The 19,464-nt window shown below is 55.4% G+C and overlaps 7 non-coding genes across 7 annotated transcripts; all 7 read left to right on the plus strand.

Annotated features, from left to right (window-relative positions):
• Positions 1-2,610: 2,610 nt before the first annotated feature.
• Positions 2,611-2,703, plus strand: LOC137777579 (small nucleolar RNA SNORD116). The gene has a single exon (XR_011076567.1). It is a non-coding gene; the product is annotated as a small nucleolar RNA SNORD116 (small nucleolar RNA).
• Positions 2,704-5,336: 2,633 nt separating this feature from the next.
• Positions 5,337-5,429, plus strand: LOC137750191 (small nucleolar RNA SNORD116). Its single transcript, XR_011070391.1, has one exon. It is a non-coding gene; the product is annotated as a small nucleolar RNA SNORD116 (small nucleolar RNA).
• Positions 5,430-8,065: 2,636 nt separating this feature from the next.
• On the plus strand, positions 8,066-8,158 carry LOC137777604 (small nucleolar RNA SNORD116). The gene has a single exon (XR_011076573.1). It is a non-coding gene; the product is annotated as a small nucleolar RNA SNORD116 (small nucleolar RNA).
• Positions 8,159-10,793: 2,635 nt separating this feature from the next.
• Positions 10,794-10,886, plus strand: LOC137777455 (small nucleolar RNA SNORD116). The gene has a single exon (XR_011076530.1). It is a non-coding gene; the product is annotated as a small nucleolar RNA SNORD116 (small nucleolar RNA).
• Positions 10,887-13,521: 2,635 nt separating this feature from the next.
• On the plus strand, positions 13,522-13,614 carry LOC137777616 (small nucleolar RNA SNORD116). Its single transcript, XR_011076575.1, has one exon. It is a non-coding gene; the product is annotated as a small nucleolar RNA SNORD116 (small nucleolar RNA).
• A 2,635-nt stretch (positions 13,615-16,249) lies between these two features.
• Positions 16,250-16,342, plus strand: LOC137751043 (small nucleolar RNA SNORD116). The gene has a single exon (XR_011070680.1). It is a non-coding gene; the product is annotated as a small nucleolar RNA SNORD116 (small nucleolar RNA).
• A 2,632-nt stretch (positions 16,343-18,974) lies between these two features.
• LOC137751502 (small nucleolar RNA SNORD116) lies at positions 18,975-19,067 on the plus strand. Its single transcript, XR_011070824.1, has one exon. It is a non-coding gene; the product is annotated as a small nucleolar RNA SNORD116 (small nucleolar RNA).
• Positions 19,068-19,464: the final 397 nt, after the last annotated feature.

Genomic DNA, 19,464 nt, shown 5'->3' on the forward strand with positions numbered 1-19,464 from the left:
GGACTGTTAGGAGTGAAGACCAGTGTCCCCTGCCGACATGCACGCAAACACCACCAAGGACTCCAGTATTGGAGGGGCTCCTGACTGAGGGTCGACCGTGTCTGCCCATAAGCTGGGTCATCTATGAATCCGCAGTCCCTGCTAAAAGGCCGTGAGGGAATGCAAGGGGGCAGGCTCTCCTGCTAGTCTTCAGAGTCGGAGTGTGTGCTGGTGTGGGCCCAGTGAGCTTTCAGCTTGGAGAAGTGTGTTTTGACCAGGATCACGCATTGTGCATGCCGCTTCGGTGGTTGATTTTGGGAGCCAAAATGAGCAAGGTTCCCTGGTTGGAGCCTGGAGCCTCAGGCCAGGCCTGTGGCCCTCTCTGTTGTCGTGTTTGTTGCGGTGAGGTTCTTGAGTGCCCGGTGGGGCTGGAGCAGTGGGCGGGGGTGGGATGGAGTTTGGTGATGGTGGAAGGGGGCTGATGGATTAGGCCTCGCTGCTGCCCCTGAAGCTGCCAGCACACTGTAGGCGCTAAGTAGATCATCGTGGAGTGGGGTGAGGATCGAGTGCTGCATTTAAGCCTGCGTAGTGGCTGCTGCCCTGGAGAGAAAGGTAAGGTATCATGAGGACAGGTCCTGTGTGATGTCGTGGGATGGGCTGTCATCATTGGGTTGCAGGCGCTGGCCTCGGCTTCCCAAGGATGTGTCTTGTTCGTGATGGCCTGGCATCAGCTGCCTATGGTGGGGATGGCTGTGGCAGTTCATGAGGATTCAGTGAGGTAGGTTACCTGTGAAGAGTTGCAATCCCGTTTCCAGAGGAGTGACTCCCCACGGGTGTCTTGCGGGACATAGAGAAGATGGACATGCTGAGGCATCTGTGCCGGCCTTCTTGGGGGTAGGTGCGTTATGAAAACAAGCCCTTGGGTCGCTCTTTTCCCACTTTTGGGAATGTGCAAAGCGATAGTGTTTCTGCCGGAGGGCATGACGCGGCCGGCCCGTGTGGCATGCAGGCCTTTCGAATAGCCAGAGCTTTATCCAGAGCAGTCCGTTGGCGGGACAGAGAAGGGGGCACTGTTGCCATCCCTGGTGCACTGCCAAGGCCAGCCACTCTTCCCTTTCAGGCTTCCAAGTGCCCTCACATGGCAGAGGTCTTCCGTTGCAAGTCTGTCTGTGGTCCTCGGGGACCATGCCTTTGATCACTCTGAGTTCCTCAGTGGTGTCACTGTGGCAGTGGAGAATTTCCAGGATGCATCAGGTGGGATCAGCATCTTCAAAGCAGACAGGCTTGCGGTCTGTCTTCCCTGGTGTTCAGTGTTCCCGTGTTCGGAAGATGTCTGTGGCTTCCAGTAGGGACGCGTCGCCATGCTCGCTGGAGTAGGGCACGTTGGGCGAGGCTGTTGAGCGTTTGAGCGGTTCCTTAGGGGTCAGGGCCGCGAACCTTGCAGGATGGGAGCTGCCTGAGACATGGCCGGGAAGGTGGCCTAGTTTCCGCTGTGGGGTTCCAACATGGGTCATGGCTGCTGAAGCCCACTGCTTCCCGTGGTGGGCATTCCCACGGCTCAAAGGAAAGAGATTAGGCCTAGTTGGAAAGAAGTTGCACTTTGCTCGATGTTCTTTAGCTCATTGAGTGGTTTCAGGCTGCATCTTGCCAGTAGAATGCTGTAGGTCGGTGTCGGGTCACCCATGGGAGTTCCCCTGCTTCCGAAAGTGCTGGGAGTGACCCCAAGTGCACATCAGATGTGCTGGTAGCTGGCAGGTTCTCGAGTTGCACGTAGATGTCACAGCCACGGCTGGGAGGAAGGTCTCATGCAGTCTTTGTGCTCTGGTCAGAAGTCGTGGCTGTGGGAGAGCGGGAGTCCGTGGAGTATTTCAACAGCCCCTGGGGGTTAAAGTTTGCATGCGGCCTCTGGAAGATGACAGGGGGCTTTCTCCTTTCAGTTGGCGGCCTAGACATGGTGTTGTGTATAAGCTATGGCGTTTACTGTTGGACGCCTCTTCACAGGGCTACAGGGACACACAGAGACCAAGACGCGTAGTCAACAGCACACAGAGAAACCCACAAGAGCGTCTGCGTACTCAGTCACAGTCACACGCGTGAACACAGAAATACAGCCTCTCACACACCGGCCAATGTATGTGCCTAACTTCCTGCAGTCGTACTATCAGACATGCAGTCAATTCTCGGTAAGGGATAGAGGTTCTTGGGAAGCAGTTTCAGAGCTCTAGCCCAGGTAAATATTTGTATGGATCATGTCCTCTGAGGACACCAGTCCACTTCCCAGGTGCAGTTGCTGGGCAAGCCTCGCCGCCGGCAAAAACAAGAAGATCTTCGTGTGCTCTGATGACTGGAGGTGCTAAGAAGAACTGGAAAAAGTGAGGCGGGGCCATGTTCCCGAGCATGGTCGGGGAAAACTCAGGATGGTAGGTATTCAACCACCCCAAGATGTGCCATTAGATATTAGGTTTTCCTGAGATGGGCCCAATGGCTGCAAGAGTGGCTTGATTGTTCGTCTTGTTGAGGGGCCTGAGGGCTGTGGATTCTCCAGGCTTTTGTGGTACCCCAGGCTCATGACTCCCCTGCAGAGCCCGGCGCACTGCCCGGTTGTGTTCTGCAGCATCCCAGTATGTGCTTGGATCGATGATGACACCCTTGTATGCATTCCTTGGAAACTCTGAACAAAATGGTTGAGAACACTCTACCGTATCCTTATCGAAACTGAGGTTCCGCACGTTTCCTCTCTCGGGTGTAGGGGACTGTTAGGAGTGAAGGCCAGTGTCCCCTGCCGACATGCACGCAAACACCACCAAGGACTCCAGTATTGGAGGGGCTCCTGACTGAGGGTCGACCGTGTCTGCCCATAAGCTGGGTCATCTATGAATCCGCGGTCCCTGCTAAAAGGCCGTGAGGGAATGCAAGGGGGCAGGCTCTCCTGCTAGTCTTCAGAGTCGGAGTGTGTGCTGGTGTGGGCCCAGTGAGCTTTCAGCTTGGAGAAGTGTGTTTTGACCAGGATCACGCATTGTGCATGCCGCTTCGTTGGTTGATTTTGGGAGCCAAAATGAGCAAGGTTCCCTGGTTGGAGCCTGGAGCCTCAGGCCAGACCTGTGGCCCTCTCTGTTGTCGTGTTTGGTGCGGTGAGGTTCTTGAGTGCCCGGTGGGGCTGGAGCAGTGGGCGGGGATGGGATGGAGTTTGGTGATGGCGGAAGGGGGCTGATGGATTAGGCCTCGCTGCTGCCCCTGAAGCTGCCAGCACACTGTTGGCGCTAAGTGGATCATCGTGGAGTGGGGTGAGGATCGAGTGCTGCATTTAAGCCTGCGTAGTGGCTGCTGCCCTGGAGAGAAAGGTAAGGTATGATGAGGACAGGTCCTGTGTGATGTCGTGGGATGGGCTGTCATCATTGGGTTGCAGGCGCTGGCCTCGGCTTCCCAAGGATGTGTCTTGTACGTGATGGCCTGGCATCAGCTGCCTATGGTGGGGATGGCTTTGGCAGTTCATGAGGATGCAGTGAGGTAGGTTACCTGTGAAGAGTTGCAATCCCGTTTCCAGAGGAGTGACTCCCCACGGGTGTCTTACGGGACATAGAGAAGGTGGACATGCTGAGGCATCTGTGCCGGCCTTCTTGGGGGTAGGTGAGTTATGCAAACAAGCCCTTTGGTCGCTCTTTTCCCACTTTTGGGAATGTGCAAAGCGATAGTGTTTCTGCCGGAGGGCATGACGCGGCCGGCCCGTGTGGCATGCAGGCCTTTCGAATAGCCAGAGCTTTATCCAGAGCAGTCCGCTGGCGGGACAGAGAAGGGGGCACTGTTGCCATCCCTGGTGCGCTGCCAAGGCCAGCCACTCTTCCCTTTCAGGCTTCCAAGTGCCCTCACATGGCAGAGGTCTTCCATTGCAAGTCTGTCTGTGGTCCTCGGGGACCATGCCTTTGATCACTCTGAGTTCCTCAGTGGTGTCACTGTGGCAGTGGAGAATTTCCAGGATGCATCAGGTGGGATCAGCATCTTCAAAGCAGACAGGCTTGCGGTCTGTGTTCCCTGGTGTTCAGTGTTCCCGTGTTCGGAAGATGTCTGTGGCTTCCAGTAGGGACGCGTCACCCTGCTGGCTGGATTAGGGCACGTTGGACGAGGCTGTTGAGCGTTTGAGCGGTTCCTTAGGGGTCAGGGCCGCGAACCTTGCAGGATGGGAGCTGCCTGAGACATGGCCGGGAAGGTGGCCTAGTTTCCGCTGTGGGGTTCCAACATGGGTCATGGCTGCTGAAGCCCACTGCTTCCTGTGGTGGGCATTCCCACGGGTCAAAGGAACGTGATTAGGCCTAGTTGGCAAAAAGTTGCACTTTGTTCGATGTTCTTTAGCACATTGAGTGGTTTCAGGCTGCATCTTGCCAGTAGAATGCTGTAGGGTGTCGGGTCACCCATGGGAGTTCCCTTGCTTCCGAAAGTGCTGGGAGTGACCCCAAGTGCACATCAGATGTGCTGGTAGCTGGCAGGTTCTCGAGTTGCACGTAGATGTCACAGCCACGGCTGGGAGGAAGGTCTCATCCAGTCTTTGTGCTCTGGTCAGAAGGCGTGGCTGTGGGAGAGCGGGAGTCCGTGGAGTATTTCAACAGCCCCTGGGGGTTAAAGTTTGCACGCGGTCTCTGGAAGCTGACAGGGGTCTTTCTCCTTTCAGTTGGGGGTCTAGACAGGGTGTTGTATATAAACTATGGCGTTTACTGTTGGACGCCTCTTCACAGGGCTACAGGGACACACAGAGACCAAGAGGCATAGTCAGGGGCACACAGAGAAACCCACAAGAGCGTCTGCGTACTCAGTCACAGTCACACGCGTGAACACAGAAATACAGCCTCTCACACACCGGCCAATGTATGTGCCTAACTTCCTGCAGTCGTACTATCAGACATGCAGTCAATTCTCGGTAAGGGATAGAGGTTCTTGGGAAGCAGTTTCAGAGCTCAAGCCCAGGTAAATGTTTGTATGGATCATGTCCTCTGAGGACACCAGTCCACTTCCCAGGTGCAGTTGCTGGGCAAGCCTCGCCGTCGGCAAAAACAAGAAGATCTTCGTGTGCTCTGATGACTGGAGGTGCTAAGAAGAACTGGAAAAAGTGAGGCGGGGCCATGTTCCCGAGCATGGTCGGGGATAACTCAGGATGGTAGGTATTCAACCACCCCAAGATGTGCCATTAGATATTAGGTTTTCCTGAGATGGGCCCAATGGCTGCAAGAGTGGCTTGATTGTTCGTCTTGTTGAGGGGCCTGAGGGCTGTGGATTCTCCAGGCTTTTGGGGTACCCCAGGCTCATGACTCCCCTGCAGAGCCCGGCGCACTGCCCGGTTGTGTTCTGCAGCATCCCAGTATGTGCTTGGATCGATGATTACACCCTTGTATGCATTCCTTGGAAACTCTGAACAAAATGGTTGAGAACACTCTACCGTATACTTATCGAAACTGAGGTTCAGCACGTTTCCTCTCTCGGGTGTAGGGGACTGTTAGGAGTGAAGGCCAGTGTCCCCTGCCGACATGCACGCAAACACCACCAAGGACTCCAGTATTGGAGGGGCTCCTGACTGAGGGTCGACCGTGTCTGCCCATAAGCTGGGTCATCTATGTATCCGCGGTCCCTGCTAAAAGGCCGTGAGGGAATGCAAGGGGGCAGGCTCTCCTGCTAGTCTTCAGAGTCGGAGTGTGTGCTGGTGTGGGCCCAGTGAGCTTTCAGCTTGGAGAAGTGTGTTTTGACCAGGATCACGCATTGTGCATGCCGCTTCGGTGGTTGATTTTGGGAGCCAAAATGAGCAAGGTTCCCTGGTTGGAGCCTGGAGCCTCAGGCCAGGCCTGTGGCCCTCTCTGTTGTCGTGTTTGGTGCGGTGAGGTTCTTGAGTGCCCGGTGGGGCTGGAGCAGTGGGCGGGGGTGGGATGGAGTTTGGTGATGGCGGAAGGGGGCTGATGGATTAGGCCTCGCTGCTGCCCCTGAAGCTGCCAGCACACTGTTGGCGCTAAGTGGATCATCGTGGAGTGGGGTGAGGATCGAGTGCTGCATTTAAGCCTGCGTAGTGGCTGCTGCCCTGGAGAGAAAGGTAAGGTATCATGAGGACAGGTCCTGTGTGATGTCGTGGGATGGGCTGTCATCATTGGGTTGCAGGCGCTGGCCTCGGCTTCCCAAGGATGTGTCTTGTACGTGATGGCCTGGCATCAGCTGCCTATGGTGGGGATGGCTTTGGCAGTTCATGAGGATGCAGTGAGGTAGGTTACCTGTGAAGAGTTGCAATCCCGTTTCCAGAGGAGTGACTCCCCACGGGTGTCTTGCGGGACATAGAGAAGATGGACATGCTGAGGCATCTGTGCCGGCCTTCTTGGGGGTAGGTGAGTTATGCAAACAAGCCCTTGGGTCGCTCTTTTCCCACTTTTGGGAATGTGCAAAGCGATAGTGTTTCTGCCGGAGGGCATGACGCGGCCGGCCCGTGTGGCATGCAGGCCTTACGAATAGCCAGAGCTTTATCCAGAGCAGTCCGTTGGCGGGGCAGAGAAGGGGGCAGTGTTGCCATGCCTGGTTCGCTGCCAAGGCCAGCCACTCTTCCCTTTCAGGCTTCCAAGTGCCCTCACATGGCAGAGGTCTTCCGTTGCTAGTCTGTCTGTGGTCCTCGGGGACCATGCCTTTGATCACTCTGAGTTCCTCAGTGGTGTCACTGTGGCAGTGGAGAATTTCCAGGATGCATCAGGTGGGATCAGCATCTTCAAAGCATACAGTCCTGCGGTCTGTCTTCCCTGGTGTTCAGTGTTCCCGTGTTCGGAAGATGTCTGTGCCTTCCAGTAGGGACGCGTCGCCCTGCTGGCTGGAGTAGGGCACGTTGGACGAGGCTGTTGAGCGTTTGAGCGGTTCCTTAGGGGTCAGGGCCGCGAACCTTGCAGGATGGGAGCTGCCTGAGACATGGCCGGGAAGGTGGCCTAGTTTCCGCTGTGGGGTTCCAACGTGGGTCATGGCTGCTGAAGCCCACTTCTTCCTGTGGTGGGCATTCCCACGGGTCAAAGGAAAGTGATTAGGCCTAGTTGGCAAGAAGTTGCACTTTGTTTGATGTTCTTTAGCCCCTTGAGTTGTTTCAGGCTGCATCTTGCCAGTAGAATGCTGTAGGTCGGTGTCGGGTCAACCATGGGAGTTCCCCTGCTTCCGAAAGTGCTGGGAGTGACCCCAAGTACACATCAGATGTGCTGGTAGCTGGCAGTTTCTCGAGTTGCACGTAGATGTCACAGCCACGGCTGGGAGGAAGGTCTCATGCAGTCTTTGTGCTCTGGTCAGAAGGCGTGGCTGTGGGAGAGCGGGAGTCCGTGGAGTATTTCAACAGCCCCTGGGGGTTAAAGTTTGCATGCGGCCTCTGGAAGCTGACAGGGGGCTTTCTCCTTTCAGTTGGCGGCCTAGACATGGTGTTATGTATAAGCTATGGCGTTTACTGTTGGACGCCTCTTCACAGGGCTACAGGGACACACAGAGACCAAGAAGCGTAGTCAACAGCACACAGAGAAACCCACAAGAGCGTCTGCGTACTCAGTCACAGTCACACGCGTGAACACAGAAATACAGCCTCTCACACACCGGCCAATGTATGTGCCTAACTTCCTGCAGTCGTACTATCAGACATGCAGTCAATTCTCGATAAGGGATAGAGGTTCTTGGGAAGCAGTTTCAGAGCTCTAGCCCAGGTAAATATTTGTATGGATCATGTCCTCTGAGGACACCAGTCCACTTCCCAGGTGCAGTTGCTGGGCAAGCCTCACCGTCGGCAAAAACAAGAAGATCTTCGTGTGCTCTGATGACTGGAGGTGCTAAGAAGAACTGGAAAAAGTGAGGCGGGGCCATGTTCCCGAGCATGGTCGGGGAAAACTCAGGATGGTAGGTATTCAACCACCCCAAGATGTGCCATTAGATATTAGGTTTTCCTGAGATGGGCCCAATGGCTGCAAGAGTGGCTTGATTGCTCGTCTTGTTGAGGGGCCTGAGGGCTGTGGATTCTCCAGGCTTTTGTGGTACCCCAGGCTCATGACTCCCCTGCAGAGCCCGGCGCACTGCCCGGTTGTGTTCTGCAGCATCCCAGTATGTGCTTGGATCGATGATGACACCCTTGTATGCATTCCTTGGAAACTCTGAACAAAATGGTTGAGAACACTCTACCGTATCCTTATCGAAACTGAGGTTCAGCACGTTTCCTCTCTCGGGTGTAGGGGACTGTTAGGAGTGAAGGCCAGTGTCCCCTGCCGACATGCACGCAAACACCACCAAGGACTCCAGTATTGGAGGGGCTCCTGACTGAGGGTCGACCGTGTCTGCCCATAAGCTGGGTCATCTATGAATCCGCGGTCCCTGCTAAAAGGCCGTGAGGGAATGCAAGGGGGCAGGCTCTCCTGCTAGTCTTCAGAGTCGGAGTGTGTGCTGGTGTGGGCCCAGTGAGCTTTCAGCTTGGAGAAGTGTGTTTTGACCAGGATCACGCATTGTGCATGCCGCTTCGTTGGTTGATTTTGGGAGCCAAAATGAGCAAGGTTCCCTGGTTGGAGCCTGGAGCCTCAGGCCAGGCCTGTGGCCCTCTCTGTTGTCGTGTTTGGTGCGGTGAGGTTCTTGAGTGCCTGGTGGGGCTGGAGCAGTGGGCGGGGATGGGATGGAGTTTGGTGATGGCGGAAGGGGGCTGATGGATTAGGCCTCGCTGCTGCCCCTGAAGCTGCCAGCACACTGTTGGCGCTAAGTGGATCATCGTGGAGTGGGGTGAGGATCGAGTGCTGCATTTAAGCCTGCGTAGTGGCTGCTGCCCTGGAGAGAAAGGTAAGGTATCATGAGGACAGGTCCTGTGTGATGTCGTGGGATGGGCTGTCATCATTGGGTTGCAGGCGCTGGCCTCGGCTTCCCAAGGATGTGTCTTGTACGTGATGGCCTGGCATCAGCTGCCTATGGTGGGGATGGCTTTGGCAGTTCATGAGGATGCAGTGAGGTAGGTTACCTGTGAAGAGTTGCAATCCCGTTTCCAGAGGAGTGACTCCCCACGTGTGTCTTACGGGACATAGAGAAGGTGGACATGCTGAGGCATCTGTGCCGGCCTTCTTGGGGGTAGGTGAGTTATGCAAACAAGCCCTTTGGTCGCTCTTTTCCCACTTGTGGGAATGTGCAAAGCGATAGTGTTTCTGCCGGAGGGCATGACGCGGCCGGCCCGTGTGGCATGCAGGCCTTTCGAATAGCCAGAGCTTTATCCAGAGCAGTCCGTTGGCGGGACAGAGAAGGGGGCACTGTTGCCATCCCTGGTGCACTGCCAAGGCCAGCCACTCTTCCCTTTCAGGCTTCCAAGTGCCCTCACATGGCAGAGGTCTTCCGTTGCAAGTCTGTCTGTGGTCCTCGGGGACCATGCCTTTGATCACTCTGAGTTCCTCAGTGGTGTCACTGTGGCAGTGGAGAATTTCCAGGATGCATCAGGTGGGATCAGCATGTTCAAAGCAGACAGGCTTGCGGTCTGTCTTCCCTGGTGTTCAGTGTTCCCGTGTTCGGAAGATGTCTGTGGCTTCCAGTAGGGACGCGTCGCCCTGCTGGCTGGATTAGGGCACGTTGGACGAGGCTGTTGAGCGTTTGAGCGGTTCCTTAGGGGTCAGGGCCGCGAAACTTGCAGGATGGGAGCTGCCTGAGCCATGGCCGGGAAGGTGGCCTAGTTTCCGCTGTGGGGCTCCAACATGGGTCATGGCTGCTGAAGCCCACTGCCTCCTGTGGTGTGCATTCCCACGGGTCAAAGGAAAGTGATTAGGCCTAGTTGGCAAGAAGTTGCACTTTGTTCGATATTCTTTAGCCCATTGAGTGTTTTCAGGGTGCATCTTGCCAGTAGAATGCTGTAGGTCGTTGTCGGGTCACCCATGGGAGTTCCCTTGCTTCCGAAAGTGCTGGGAGTGACCCCAAGTGCACATCAGATGTGCTGGTAGCTGGCAGGTTCTCGAGTTGCACGTAGATGTCACACCCACGGCCGGGAGGCAGGTCTCGTCCAGTCTTTGTGCTCTGGTCAGAAGGCGTGGCTGTGGGAGAGCGGGAGTCCATGGAGTATTTCAACAGCCCCTGGGTTTAAAGTTTGCATGCGGCCTCTGGAAGCTGACAGGGGGCTTTCTCCTTTCAGTTGGAGGTCTAGACAGGGTGTTGTGTATAAACTACGGCGTTTACTGTTGGACGTCTCTTCACAGGGCTACAGGGACACACAGAGACCAAGACGCGTAGTCAGCGGCACACAGAAAAACCCACAAGAGCGTCTGCGTGCGCAGTCACAGTCACACGCGTGAACACAGAAATACAGCCTCTCACACACCGGCCAATGTATGTGCCTAACTTCCTGCAGTCGTACTATCAGACATGCAGTCAATTCTCGGTAAGGGATAGAGGTCCTTGGGAAGCAGTTTCAGAGCTCAAGCCCAGGTAAATGTTTGTATGGATCATGTCCTTTGAGGACACCAGTCCACTTCCCAGGTGCAGTTGCTGGGCAAGCCTCGCCGTCGGCAAAAACAAGAAGATCTTCGTGTGCTCTGATGACTGGAGGTGCTAAGAAGAACTGGTAAAAGTGAGGCAGGGCCATGTTCCCGAGCATGGTCGGGGATAACTCAGGATGGTATGTATTCAACCACCCCAAGATGTGCCATTAGATATTAGGTTTTCCTCAGATGGGCCCAATGGCTGCAAGAGTGGCTTGATTGTTCGTCTTGTTGAGGGGCCTGAGGGTTGTGGATTCTCCAGGCTTTTGTGGTACCCCAGGCTCATGACTCCCCTGCAGAGCCCGGCGCACTGCCCGGTAGTGTTCTGCAGCATCCCAGCATGTGCTTGGATCGATGATGACACCCTTGTATGCATTCCTTGGAAACTCTGAGCAAAATGGGTGAGAACACTCTACCGTATCCTTATCGAAACTGAGGTTCAGCACGTTTCCTCTCTCGGGTGTAGGGGACTGTTAGGAGTGAAGGCCAGTGTCCCCTGCCGACATGCACGCAAACACCACCAAGGACTCCAGTATTGGAGGGGCTCCTGACTGAGGGTCGACCGTGTCTGCCCATAAGCTGGGTCATCTATGAATCCGCGGTCCCTGCTAAAAGTCCGTGAGGGAATGCAAAGGGGCAGGCTCTCCTGCTAGTGTTCAGAGTCGGAATGTGTGCTGGTGTGGGCCCAGTCAGCTTTCTGTTTGGAGAAGTGTGTTTTGACCAGGATCACGCTTTGTGCATGCCGCTTCGGTGGTTGATTTTGGAAGCCAAGATGAGTAAGGTTCCCTAGTTGGAGCCTGGAGCCTCAGGCCAGGCCTGTGGCCCTCTCTGTTGTTGTGTTTGGTGCGGTGAGGTTCTTGAGTGCCCGGTGGGTCTGGAGCAGTGGGCGGGGGTGGGATGGAGTTTGGTGATGGCGGAAGGGCCTGAGGGATTAGGGCTCGCTGCTGCCCCTGAAGCTGCCAACACACTGTTGGCGCTAAGTGGATCATCGTGGAGTGGGGTGAGGATCGAGTGCTGCATTTAAGCCTGCGTAGTGGCTGCTGCCCTGGAGAGAAAGGTAAGGTATCATGAGGACAGGTCCTGTGTGATGTCGTGGGATGGGCTGTCATCATTGGGTTGCAGGCGCTGGCCTCGGCTTCCCAAGGATGTGTCTTGTTCGTGATGGCCTGGCATCAGCTGCCTATGGTGGGGATGGCTTTGGCAGTTCATGACGATGCAGTGAGGTAGGTTACCTGTGAAGGGTTGCAATCCCGTTTCCAGAGGAGTGACTCCCCACGGGTGTCTTGCGGGACATAGAGAAGATGGACATGCTGAGGCATCTGTGCCGGCCTTCTTGGGGGTAGGTGAGTTATGCAAACAAGCCCTTGGGTCGCTCTTTTCCCACTTTTGGGAATGTGCAAAGCGATAGTGTTTCTGCCGGAGGGCATGACGCGGCCGGCCCGTGTGGCATGCAGGCCTTTCGAATAGCCAGAGCTTTATCCAGAGCAGTCCGTTGGCGGTGCAGAGAAGGGGGCACTGTTGCCATCCCTGGTGCGCTGCCAAGGCCAGCCCCTCTTCCCTTTCAGGCTTCCAAGTCCTCTCACTTGGCAGAGGTCTTCCGTTGCAAGTCTGTCTGTGGTCCTCGGGGACCATGCCTTTGATCACTCTGAGTTCCTCAGTGGTGTCACTGTGGCAGTGGAGAATTTCCAGGATGCATCAGGTGGGATCAGCATCTTCAAAGCAGACAGGCTTGCGGTCTGTCTTCCCTGGTGTTCAGTGTTCCCGTGTTCGGAAGATGTCTGTGGCTTCCAGTAGGGACGCGTTGCCCTGCTGGCAGGAGTTGGGCACGTTGGGCGAGGCTGTTGAGCGTTTGAGCGGTTCCTTAGCGGTCAGGGCCGCGAACCTTGCAGGATGTGAGCTGCCAGAGACATGGCCGGGAAGGTGGCCTAGTTTCCGCTGTGGGGTTCCAACATGGGTCATGGCTACTGAAGCCCACTGCTTCCTGTGGTGGGCATTCCCACGGGTCAAATGAAAGAGATTAGGCCTAGTTGGAAAGAAGTTGCATTTTGTTCGATGTTCTTTAGCCCATTGAGTGGTTTCAGGCTGCATCTTGCCAGTAGAATGCTGTAGGTCGGTGTCGGGTCACCCATGGGAGTTGCCCTGCTTCCGAAAGTGCTGGGAGTGACCCCAAGTGCACATCAGATGTGCTGGTAGCTGGCAGGTTCTCGAGTTGCACGTAGATGTCACAGCCACGGCTGGGAGGAAGGTCTCATGCAGTCTCTGTGCTCTGGTCAGAAGGCGTGGCTGTGGGAGAGCGGGAGTCCGTGGAGTATTTCAACAGCCCCTGGGGGTTAAAGTTTGCATGCGGCCTCTGGAAGCTGACAGGGGGCTTTCTCCTTTCAGTTGGCGGCCTAGACATGGTGTTGTGTATAAGCTATGGCGTTTACTGTTGGACGCCTCTTCACAGGGCTACAGGGACACACAGAGACCAAGACGCGTAGTCAGGAGCACATAGAGAAACCCACAAGAGCGTCTGCGTACTCAGTCACAGTCACACGCGTGAACACAGAAATACAGCCTCTCACACACCGGCCAATGTATGTGCCTAACTTCCTGCAGTCGTACTATCAGACATGCAGTCAATTCTCGGTAAGGGATAGAGGTTCTTGGGAAGCAGTTTCAGAGCTCTAGCCCAGGTAAATATTTGTATGGATCATGTCCTCTGAGGACACCAGTCCACTTCCCAGGTGCAGTTGCTGGGCAAGCCTCGCCGTCGGCAAAAACAAGAAGATCTTCGTGTGCTCTGATGACTGGAGGTGCTAAGAAGAACTGGAAAAAGTGAGGCGGGGCCATGTTCCCGAGCATGGTCGGGGAAAACTCAGGATGGTAGGTATTCAACCACCCCAAGATGTGCCATTAGATATTAGGTTTTCCTGAGATGGGCCCAATGGCTGCAAGAGTGGCTTGATTGTTCGTCTTGTTGAGGGGCCTGAGGGCTGTGGATTCTCCAGGCTTTTGTGGTACCCCAGGCTCATGACTCCCCTGCAGAGCCCGGCGCACTGCCCGGTTGTGTTCTGCAGCATCCCAGTATGTGCTTGGATCGATGATGACACCCTTGTATGCATTCCTTGGAAACTCTGAACAAAATGGTTGAGAACACTCTACCGTATCCTTATCGAAACTGAGGTTCAGCACGTTTCCTCTCTCGGGTGTAGGGGACTGTTAGGAGTGAAGGCCAGTGTCCCCTGCCGACATGCACGCAAACACCACCAAGGACTCCAGTATTGGAGGGGCTCCTGACTGAGGGTCGACCGTGTCTGCCCATAAGCTGGGTCATCTATGAATCCGCGGTCCCTGCTAAAAGGCCGTGAGGGAATGCAAGGGGGCAGGCTCTCCTGCTAGTCTTCAGAGTCGGAGTGTGTGCTGGTGTGGGCCCAGTGAGCTTTCAGCTTGGAGAAGTGTGTTTTGACCAGGATCACGCATTGTGCATGCCGCTTCGGTGGTTGATTTTGGGAGCCAAAATGAGCAAGGTTCCCTGGTTGGAGCCTGGAGCCTCAGGCCAGGCCTGTGGCCCTCTCTGTTGTCGTGTTTGGTGCGGTGAGGTTCTTGAGTGCCCGGTGGGGCTGGAGCAGTGGGCGGGGGTGGGATGGAGTTTGGTGATGGCGGAAGGGGGCTGATGGGTTAGGCCTCGCTGCTGCCCCTGAAGCTGCCAGCACACTGTTGGCGTTAAGTGGATCATCGTGGAGTGCTGTGAGGATCGAGTGCTGCATTTAAGCCTGCATAGTGGCTGCTGCCCTGGAGAGAAAGGTAAGGTATCATGAGGACAGGTCCTGTGTGATGTCGTGTGATGGGCTGTCATCATTGGGTTGCAGGCGCTGACCTCGGCTTCCCAAGGATATGTCTTGTTCGTGATGGCCAGGCATCAGCTGCCTATGGTGGGGATGGCTTTGGCAGTTCATGAGGATGCAGTGAGGTAGGTTACCTGTGAAGAGTTGCAATCCCATTTCCAGAGGAGTGACTCCCCACGGGTGTCTTGCGGGACATAGAGAAGATGGACATGCTGAGGCATCTGTGCCGGCCTTCTTGGGGGTAGGTGAGTTATGCAAACAAGCCCTTGGGTCGCTCTTTTCCCACTTTTGGGAATGTGCAATGCGATAGTGTTTCTGCCGGAGGGCATGACGCGGCCGGCCCGTGTGGCATGCAGGCCTTTCGAATAGCCAGAACTTTATCCAGAGCAGTCCGTTGGCGGTGCAGAGAAGGGGGCAGTGTTGCCATGCCTGGTTCGCTGCCAAGGCCAGCCACTCTTCCCTTTCAGGCTTCCAAGTGCCCTCACATGGCAGAGGTCTTCCGTTGCTAGTCTGTCTGTGGTCCTCGGGGACCATGCCTTTGATCACTCTCAGTTCCTCAGTGGTGTCACTGTGGCAGTGGAGAATTTCCAGGATGCATCAGGTGGGATCAGCATCTTCAAAGCAGACAGTCCTGCGGTCTGTCTTCCCTGGTGTTCAGTGTTCCCGTGTTCGGAAGATGTCTGTGCCTTCCAGTAGGGACGCGTCGCCCTGCTGGCTGGAGTAGGGCACGTTGGACGAGGCTGTTGAGCGTTTGAGCGGTTCCTTAGGGGTCAGGGCCGCGAACCTTGCAGGATGGGAGCTGCCTGAGACATGGCCGGGAAGGTGGCCTAGTTTCCGCTGTGGGGTTCCAACGTGGGTCATGGTTGCTGCAGCCCACTTTTTCCTGTGGTGGGCATTCCCACGGGTCAAAGGAAAGTGATTAGGCCTAGTTGGCAAGAAGTTGCACTTTGTTCGATGTTCTTTAGCCCCTTGAGTTGTTTCAGGCTACATCTTGCCAGTAGAATGCTGTAGGTCGGTGTCGGGTCAACCATGGGCGTTCCCTTGCTTCCAAAATGTTGGGAGTGACCCCAAGTGCACATCAGATGTGCTGGTAGCTGGCAGGTTCTCGAGTTGCACGTAGATGTCACACCCACGGCCGGGAGGCAGGTCTCGTCCAGTCTTTGTGCTGTGGTCAGAAGGCGTGGCTGTGGGAGAGCGGGAGTCCGTGGAGTATTTCAACAGCCCCTGGGGGTTAAAGTTTGCACGCGGTCTCTGGAAGCTGACAGGGGTCTTTCTCCTTTCAGTTGGGGGTCTAGACAGTGTGTTGTGTATAAACTATGGCGTTTACTGTTGGACGCCTCTTCACAGGGCTACAGGGACACACAGAGACCAAGAGGCATAGTCAGGGGCACACGGAGAAACCCACAAGAGCGTCTGCGTACTCAGTCACAGTCACACGCGTGAACACAGAAATACAGCCTCTCACACACCGGCCAATGTATGTGCCTAACTTCCTGCAGTCGTACTATCAGACATGCAGTCAATTCTCGGTAAGGGATAGAGGTCCTTGGGAAGCAGTTTCAGAGCTCAAGCCCAGGTAAATGTTTGTATGGATCATGTCCTTTGAGGACACCAGTCCACTTCCCAGGTGCAGATGCTGGGCAAGCCTCGCCGTCGGCAAAAACAAGAAGATCTTCGTGTGCCCTGATGACTGGAGGTGCTAAGAAGAACTGGAAAAAGTGAGGCGGGGCCATGTTCCCGAGCATGGTCGTGGATAACTCAGGATGGTAGGTATTCAACCACCCCAGGATGTGCCATTAGATATTAGGTTTTCCTCAGATGGGCCCAATGGATGTAAGAGTGGTTTGATTGTTTGTCATGTTGAGTGGCCTGAGGGCTGTGGATTCCCCAGGCTTTTGGGGTAACCCAGGCTCATGACTCCCCTGCAGAGCCCGGCGCACTGCCCGGTTGTGTTCTGCCGTATCCCAGCATGTGCTTGGATAGATGATGACACCCTTGTATGCATTCCTTGGAAACTCTGAACAACATGGGTGAGAACACTCTACCGTATCATTATCGAAACTGAGGTTCAGCACGTTTCCTCTCTCGGGTGTAGGGGACTGTTAGGAGTGATGGCCAGTGTCCCCTGCCGACATGCACGCAAACACCACCAAGGACTCCAGTATTGGAGGGGCTCCTGACTGAGGGTCGACCGTGTCTGCCCATAAGCTGGGTCATCTGAATCCGCGGTCCCTGCTAAAAGGCCGTGAGGGAATGCAAGGGGGCAGGCTCTCCTGCTAGTGTTCAGAGTCGGAATGTGTGCTGGTGTGGGCCCAGTGAGCTTTCAGCTTGGAGAAGTGTGTTTTGACCAGGATCACGCTTTGTGCATGCCGCTTCGGTGGTTGATTTTGGAAGCCAAAATGAGCAAGGTTCCCTGGTTGGAGCCTGGAGCCTCAGGCCAGGCCTGTGGCCCTCTCTGTTGTTGTGTTTGGTGCGGTGAGGTTCTTGAGTGCCCGGTGGGGCTGGAGCAGTGGGCGGGGGTGGGATGGAGTTTGGTGATGGCGGAAGGGGGCTGATGGATTAGGCCTCGCTGCTGCCCCTGAAGCTGCCAGCACACTGTTGGCGCTAAGTGGATCATCGTGGAGTGGGGTGAGGATCGAGTGCTGCATTTAAGCCTGCGTAGTTGCTGCTGCCCTGGCGAGAAAGGTAAGGTATGATGAGGACATGTCCTGTGTGATGTCATGGGATGGGCTGTCATCATTGGGTTGCAGGCGCTGGCCTCGGCTTCCCAAGGATGTGTCTTGTACGTGATGGCCTGGCATCAGCTGCCTATGGTGGGGATGGCTTTGGCAGTTCATGAGGATGCAGTGAGGTAGGTTACCTGTGAAGAGTTGCAATCCCGTTTCCAGAGGAGTGACTCCCCACGGGTGTCTTGCGGGACATAGAGAAGACGGACATGCTGAGGCATCTGTGCCGGTCTTCTTGGGGGTAGGTGAGTTATGCAAACAAGCCCTTGGTTCGCTCTTTTCCCACTTTTGGGAATGTGCAAAGCGATAGTGTTTCTGCCGGAGGGCATGACGCGGCCGGCCCGTGTGGCATGCAGGCCTTTTCAATAGCCAGAGCTTTATCCAGAGCAGTCCGCTGGCGGGACAGAGAAGGGGGCACTGTTGCCATCCCTGGTGCACTGCCAAGGCCAGCCACTCTTCCCTTTCAGGCTTCCAAGTGCCCTCACTTGGCAGAGGTCTTCCGTTGCAAGTCTGTCTGTGGTCCTCGGGGACCATGCCTTTGATCACTCTGAGTTCCTCAGTGGTGTCACTGTGGCAGTGGAGAATTTCCAGGATGCATCAGGTGGGATCAGCATCTTCAAAGCAGACAGGCTTGCGGTCTGTGTTCCCTGGTGTTCAGTGTTCCCGTGTTCGGAAGATGTCTGTGGCTTCCAGTAGGGACGCGTCGCCCTGCTGGCTGGATTAGGGCACGTTGGACGAGGCTGTTGAGCGTTTGAGCGGTTCCTTAGGGGTCAGGGCCGCGAACCTTGCAGGATGGGAGCTGCCTGAGCCATGGCCGGGAAGGTGGCCTAGTTTCCGCTGTGGGGCTCCAACATGGGTCATGGCTGCTGAAGCCCACTGCCTCCTGTGGTGGGCATTCCCACGGGTCAAAGGAAAGTGATTAGGCCTAGTTGGCAAGAAGTTGCACTTTGTTCGATATTCTTTAGCCCATTGAGTGTTTTCAGGGTGCATCTTGCCAGTAGAATGCTGTAGGTCGTTGTCGGGTCACCCATGGGAGTTCCCTTGCTTCCGAAAGTGCTGGGAGTGACCCCAAGTGCACATCAGATGTGCTGGTAGCTGGCAGGTTCTCGAGTTGCACGTAGATGTCACACCCACGGCCGGGAGGCAGGTCTCGTCCAGTCTTTGTGCTGTGGTCAGAAGGCGTGGCTGTGGGAGAGCGGGAGTCCGTGGAGTATTTCAACAGCCCCTGGGTTTAAAGTTTGCATGCGGCCTCTGGAAGCTGACAGGGGGCTTTCTCCTTTCAGTTGGGGGTTAGACAGGGTGTTGTGTATAAACTACGGCGTTTACTGTTGGACGCCTCTTCACAGGGCTACAGGGACATACAGAGACCAAGACGCATAGTCAGCGGCACACAGAGAAACCCACAAGAGCGTCTGCGTGCGCAGTCACAGTCACATGCGTGAACACAGAAATACAGCCTCTCACACACCGGCCAATGTATGTGCCTAACTTCCTGCAGTCGTACTATCAGACATGCAGTCAATTCTCGGTAAGGGATAGAGGTCCTTGGGAAGCAGTTTCAGAGCTCAAGCCCAGGTAAATGTTTGTATGGATCATGTCCTTTGAGGACACCAGTCCACTTCCCAGGTGCAGTTGCTGGGCAAGCCTCGCCGTCGGCAAAAACAAGAAGATCTTCGTGTGCCCTGATGACTGGAGGTGCTAAGAAGAACTGGAAAAAGTGAGGCGGGGCCATGTTCCCGAGCATGGTCGGGGATAACTCAGGATGGTAGGTATTCAACCACCCCAGGATGTGCCATTAGATATTAGGTTTTCCTCAGATGGGCCCAATGGATGTAAGAGTGGTTTGATTGTTTGTCTTTTTGAGTGGCCTGAGGGCTGTGGATTCCCCAGGCTTTTGGGGTACCCCAGGCTCATGACTCCCCTGCAGAGCCCGGCGCACTGCCCGGTTGTGTTCTGCCGCATCCCAGCATGTGCTTGGATAGATGATGACACCCTTGTATGCATTCCTTGGAAACTCTGAAAAACATGGGTGAGAACACACTACCGTATCCTTATCGAAACTGAGGTTCAGCACGTTTCCACTCTCGGGTGTAGGGGACTGTTAGGAGTGAAGGCCAGTGTCCCCTGCCAACATGCACGCAAACCCCACCAAGGACTCCAGTATTGGAGGGGCTCCTGACTGAGGGTCGACCGTGTCTGCCCATAAGCTGGGTCATCTTAATCCGCGGTCCCTGCTAAAAGGCCGTGAGGGAATGCAAGGGGGCAGGCTCTCCTGCTAGTGTTCAGAGTTGGAGTGTGTGCTGGTGTGGGCCCAGTGAGCTTTCAGCTTGGAGAAGTGTGTTTTGACCAGGAGCACGCTTTGTGCATGCCGCTTCGGTGGTTGATTTTGGAAGCCAAAGTGAGCAAGGTTCCCTGGTTGGAGCCTGGAGCCTCAGGGAAGGCCTGAGGCCCTCTCTGTTGTTGTGT

The sequence above is a fragment of the Eschrichtius robustus genome, chromosome 1, assembly GCF_028021215.1.
Source record: "Eschrichtius robustus isolate mEscRob2 chromosome 1, mEscRob2.pri, whole genome shotgun sequence".
Lineage (NCBI taxonomy): Eukaryota > Metazoa > Chordata > Mammalia > Artiodactyla > Eschrichtiidae > Eschrichtius > Eschrichtius robustus.